The sequence below is a fragment of the Erithacus rubecula genome (genome assembly GCF_903797595.1).
Source record: "Erithacus rubecula genome assembly, chromosome: 4".
Lineage (NCBI taxonomy): Eukaryota > Metazoa > Chordata > Aves > Passeriformes > Muscicapidae > Erithacus > Erithacus rubecula.
In genome coordinates, this window is record NC_136686.1 from 24,229,613 (window position 1) to 24,235,612 (window position 6,000).

Here is a 6,000-nt window from a genome sequence, read left to right on the forward strand (position 1 = left end):
TTTCTGAAGAACACACTGCTTCAATAAAATATTTATGACATTGGAAGACCTATCACAATCCATATTGAATTGTTTTAAAGCTAGATTATTTTCATATTTATTCCTTGGCTCATGTTTAAAATTAATTGGCTTTAGTTTCCTGTCATTAGATGCCATAAAATTGTTTGCTTTTGAAGAATGGAAAATTTCTAAAAGAGGGATTAGTAGGGAGAAATACAGTTTTATGAGTTCACTTGCAGGTCCATCCATGTAATATCACAATATAATTTTTTTTCTTCAGCATTTTCTTACTCCATAAACATGAGCTAAATACAAAAAGAAAACTTATAATTCTTCTTACAGATAAAATACAGACTTCAGAAGCAAAAATTCTTTTGTATACTTTTTTTATTTACTTCAAAGAAAAATAAGTTTTCAGCTAATCCTTAGGGTAACCTATCACAAAACAATAAATCTTCCACAAATTGATTAGAATCTAATATCTTTCCATAAGCATCTTAATTTGAGGCTTTATGTCAAGAGTGGAAATTACTGCATCAAAAATATTTAAACAGCTCTTCTGTGAAGCTTCTGAATGCTGACTTTTCCTAAGTTAATCACAAATAAAATCCCTATTCTTAACAACACTGGATTTTAGAGAAAGCATGATATAGTGGCTTTGAGAATAGTGCTGATCTATTTCATAACTAATTTAGTTTTTATTAAATGTTCCAACAGTTGCAGTAACTGTCAAGATTACTTAATTTAAAATTTATTATGCTGAATATCTGCAGTTGTACCAATATGGTTATATTTAGGTAGAGATGATTTGATTTAATACTATTTACTTGATAAAATTAAACCTTACTTTAGTTTCTTAAAACTATTCCATTTATTTTCTTTCAGTAATAAGTATTTTATGTCAGTTATTTAATCAAAAAAGGAAGTTTAAAAAAATCAGATAAGAAATTGTTAGGTTTCAGGCTAGAATTCACATGAATTTAATACTATCAGTAATGAATCACTACTCAAAACCTTCAGAAAAGCTGTATAACAACTTTTAAAAAGATAATTCTGAGTATTAAGATCTCAGAATTCAAGCATTGACTCAAATTCTTCAAAGACATCCTGAATGCTTGTTCAGGTCTCAGAACACAGAAGTTATTAAGCATTGTGACAGCAATTTTAATGGATATAAGAGAAAACTCTACCTTTCAATTTACAACTCGTCTCAAACAGTATTAGCCCTGTATATTAAACTTAAAAATATTTGTTGAACAAGAGAAACCACAAAGCTATATGAAGAAAAAGATTAAAGTCCTTATACCATCAGAAAACACATGAACTCATATTACCCAAGAAGCAGACATGGCTACATATTTCCAAAGTCAGTAAAAGCAAAACAAAATGGATGAAAAAATGAGATGAGATGGAGGAAATATTGTGTCTTAACTCAAAATCTAGTGAATGAATTGTTTAAAGAAAACTCACTAGCCAGGCAGCTGAGAGATTTCTCAATGTCACCAAAAGCACCAGCTCCCCTAATCCAGAATGCCTTCCTGAGCAATACACAGTCTCCAATGGCTTGGAGAATGGAGGGAACAGGGGCAAACACTGGGCCCTGAGGTATGGAATTAATTATCAACAGAATAAACGAACCAAATTAAACAGTGAATAAGTTACCTTCTCGACCATCTGCTGCCATCATTCTTGAACAGCAAATGAATTCAAGAATAAAACACTTGGCAAAAAACCAGCCTGTAGATGCAGCAGATGCATACTGCTAATACACTATGTAATTGCTGCAGGACAGGATTTGTCAAGTACCTATTTGTGTCTTGTTTTGTTTATGGCTTTTCTTTTTACTTAAAAAACAATAAAGAAAAAAAATCAACTGTAATTTTACAGATATTGGGTATCAACTTCTTAAAATACAGCAACAAAACATTCCAGCTGCTCCACCTATTGTAAAATTAGCAGTACATATGTTCGTGATTGATGTTTAAAGCTGGAGGCTACTACATACTGGTATAATGAAAACTTGCAGTTATACACAATAAATTATTTCAGATTTTGTTTCCCCATTGTTTTTGAAGCGTTGTAACTGATACAGAAACATGAATATGGTGAAGTTAAAATTAATGTGGATTCAAAACCTGAAAAAAGAGTACCCAACAGAAATTTACTGTTATATATAGGTCTTTCTTATGGTTTGGTAACTAAGATCGTCTTGGTTAGCACAGGTTTTGTCTTCTGTTGGTTTTGGATCCTCTTCCAGCACTCAGGATCAAGGTTCTGTTCAACTCTTGTCCTGTTGTGGATTTTTCCGAAGATTTTTGTACCTACTCTCCTGGTTTCTATGGAAACTCTAAAATATTCCACAAAGTTGCTGCAGAAGTCATTCTTCAAAGCAAAATTAGAAACGACGTAAAAATCCCTCAAATTTGCTTATTCTTGGCAAGAAAAAGGAAAAAAATTGAGTTGAAGCTGAATATTATTCAAAAAACCCCCAGTGAATTTTACAGATCATTCTTCTAGATAACTGGTTTTACAAAACTTTATATAACTCTCCTACCCAACAATCATTCCTCCCCCTCTTATTTCTGCAATTTGAAAAGGAAAACATCTAATTCATCGCCATGACTTTGGATTCATCATCACATTTTTTATTAAATATTGCATGGATAATGGTAGAGTTATTACTGTATCAGCAACGCATAAATGTTCGAGTAAAATTGTTGAAATAACACAGCTCTGCATCCCTAGCATGATGGAAGGGTTTTATCAGTTCTAATAAACTTTTAAGAATTATCACAGAATTCTCCAAGTGGACCCAACTGTAAATATAAGAAATATTTTGTCTACACTGGAAAGAAACATCTTGTCTTCCACTGTCTTATTCCTGAAGGATTAAATTTTTAGATCTTTCAGAGCCCATACTGGCTTATATCTTCTTTACAAGGCTATGATTTATCACATTTTCATGACATTCATTTTTACTTTTATTTAGATAACATAAAATCTTTGTGTATTAATTATTCTATTGTGAAGAAATATTAGCACCAATTAGAGCTGTGATAAATATTAAAATTCATTTTTTATGTAAGAAAAATGAAGGGAAAAGTTTGCATTTACAGCCTCATTGCCCAATTTTGAGTTTTGGTACAGTGGAGAACTGAATCCAATGGAGCAAAGAAAAGAAGATGAAATCAAAAGGCGTGATATGAAAATACTGTGATATTAATGCCTATAGTAAGTTACAAAATAGGAGTGCAGCAATGAAGAATTGACTACTGATCTTCTTTTGAATTCTATGACAGTGAATTGGTCACATCATAATTTCTGTCACTGTAATGAATTACCTCAACACTGCTTCTTACTTACTACGTGTTGCTACTTTCTAAAATGTTCTTGCAAAGAGCTGAGAAAATATGAAGACATATGCTCTAAAAGATGCAGATCTTGGGAAAAGGAAGAGACTTTTTTCCTAAGTATTTTAAATAAGGTGCACAGTAACACCATGCATTGAGGCCATACTAATGAATACATGATCATATATTGTCTCTATTACTTGGAAATGTTTGTTATACCATGTAGGAAAGTGTTGAGTCATCAAAATTGAACATTCTAGTTAAATTTTTATCAATATGTTTCAGCTCCACAGTTTGTCCACTGAGAATGAATATCTTAGGAAGGTGGGGAAAGGTATAATAGTAAGCTTTTTATGGGGACAATAAAACTGATATTTAAAAGGGAGACTTTAGACAACCATTTTCCCTTCTTACCTTTTCCTCATTGTGACATATAACCATTCTGACAATTAATGCAGTGCTTGTCCAAAGCAATTCAACTTCAACAGCATTGCAGAAAAATAGCAGCATGAACTGGAAAATCATCTATTGTAAATAATTGGCAACAAGTTGGCACTTACTTGTTTAAAAATATCATTTTCAATTTCCACTGACCCTATTGTTTTGACTCCCATGAGATTTTATTGAAAATATGAAAAGGCACTGAAAATGCAAAAATAGCTTTCTAGCTTTTGTGCTGTTTTTATTCCCATTGCAGACCTGATGAACTGGCCTCATCTTATGGTTTGCTTTTCTTCATCAATAGCTAAATTTCTTTTAAAAGTATTGATCAAATATATGCGTGTTAATATAAACCTGGATTTGCTTGTAATTCCAATGGGAGTAAAAGACAAATGGGATTTTGACTCTTAAGTACTGAATACATACTCTGTTTTTTAAGTAGCAGATGTTTTTTTTTCCCAGTGTATTAGACAGTCTCTTAGAACTGTCTCTTGATATAAATTTGCTTGTATTTTGCCAGGTCAGAGCCAAGAATTTTGAGTGGAATTTTATTACAAAGGTAGCTGCTGAAGTGAGATTCCATTTGACCAAGTTAGTCATTCTGGTTACACTGCTGAAATTTAGGTGGATATTTGTCATTTTGGGATAAATAAAACTCTATAAAAACAATGAGTCAGTTGCACTGAGAAAATAATGAAATTGAGAAAAGACTGCAGAATTCATATTACAGTGTTAAGTAGTGTTTTATCATTAGTTTTAAAAAGCAATTTAGCCTGTTAGTTGCATGTATTTTATGTCAAATATCCCTTTCACCAGATTTTGTCCATCTGATGTTTCTCAAAAGCATCTTGCAAACGAAATCCACTTTTTTTCTTCAAGTGCCCAAATATTACATTTATTAAGGATTAATTATTTGAAAAGGGGATTTTGTGCTTTTGTATCAGCTTCTCTTGCATATATTCTTGCATTTGACCTCATACCCTGATCTTTACGCTGTGATTTTTTCTTTTTCTCTGGAGGAAACTGAAAAGCAGATCATATTTCAGATTGTATTGGGTTTGTGTGGCCAGGTTGGGTTTGTGGGGAGAGCAGGCTGTGGGATGCCTTGTCTGGGGAGCCTCACCTGTGTCTGACAGAGACAATGCCAGCTGACCCCAGGACAGAACCAGCACTGGCCAAGGCCAAGCACACCAGTGAGACCAGTCGAGTTTCTGGGATAACATGTTTAAGAAGGGAATAAAAACTGCTGGAATGAGGAGTGAGGGCATGTAAGAAAGAGCCCTGCAGACACCAAGGTCAGGGAAGAAGGAGTGGGAGGAGGTGCTCCTGGTACCAGGGCAGAGATTCCCCTGCAGCCCGTGATGAATGCTGAGGGAGGCAGCTGTGCCCTGCAGCCCATGCTGGTCAATGATGCAGCAGGGACACACCTGCAGTCTTCAGAGGACCCCAAGCAGAGCAAGAGGATGCATCCAGAAAAGGCTGTGACCCTGTGGGAAAGCTCACACTGCAGCAGGTTCCTGCCAGGGCCTGCAGACCCACAAGACAGTATGCTCCATGCTGGAGGAGGTTGGCTGGTAGGACCTGTGAGCCCGTGGGGGACCTGTGCTGAAAAACTGTCTCCCAGAAGAGGCACTCCATGCTGGAACAGGGAAATAGTGTGAAGAGAAAGGTGCAGCATGATGATGTGTGATGAACTGATCTCAAATCCCATTCTCTATCCCTCTGTACCACTGGAGGGGAGAAGGAAGAGAAATTGAGAATTAATTGGGCTTGGAAAGAAGGGAGTGATGACAGTGAGGTGTTTGAAGATTTGGTTTTATTTCTTATTGCCCTGTTCAGATTTGATTGTTAAGAAATAATATTTATTTCCCTGAGCTGAGTCTGTTTTGCACCTGATGGTAATGGGTGAGTGATCTCCCCCTGTCCTTACCTCCACCCGATAGCTGTTGATTGTATTTTCTGTTCTATTCCCTGTTTAGAAGTGGGGGATATAATAGCTTTGGTGGGCACCTGACATCCAGACAGGGTAAACCCACCACACAGATCAAGAGCTGAAGTGATTGGAAGACCACATACCAACCTAAGAGATGCTGAATGTTGCTTCTTTGTGCTAAAATGAGTTAATGATAAAGAAAAAATTGTAATATAATTACATTACTGATATCAGATTAGACTGATATTTTATAGCCATTCTTTTAGAACATTTTCT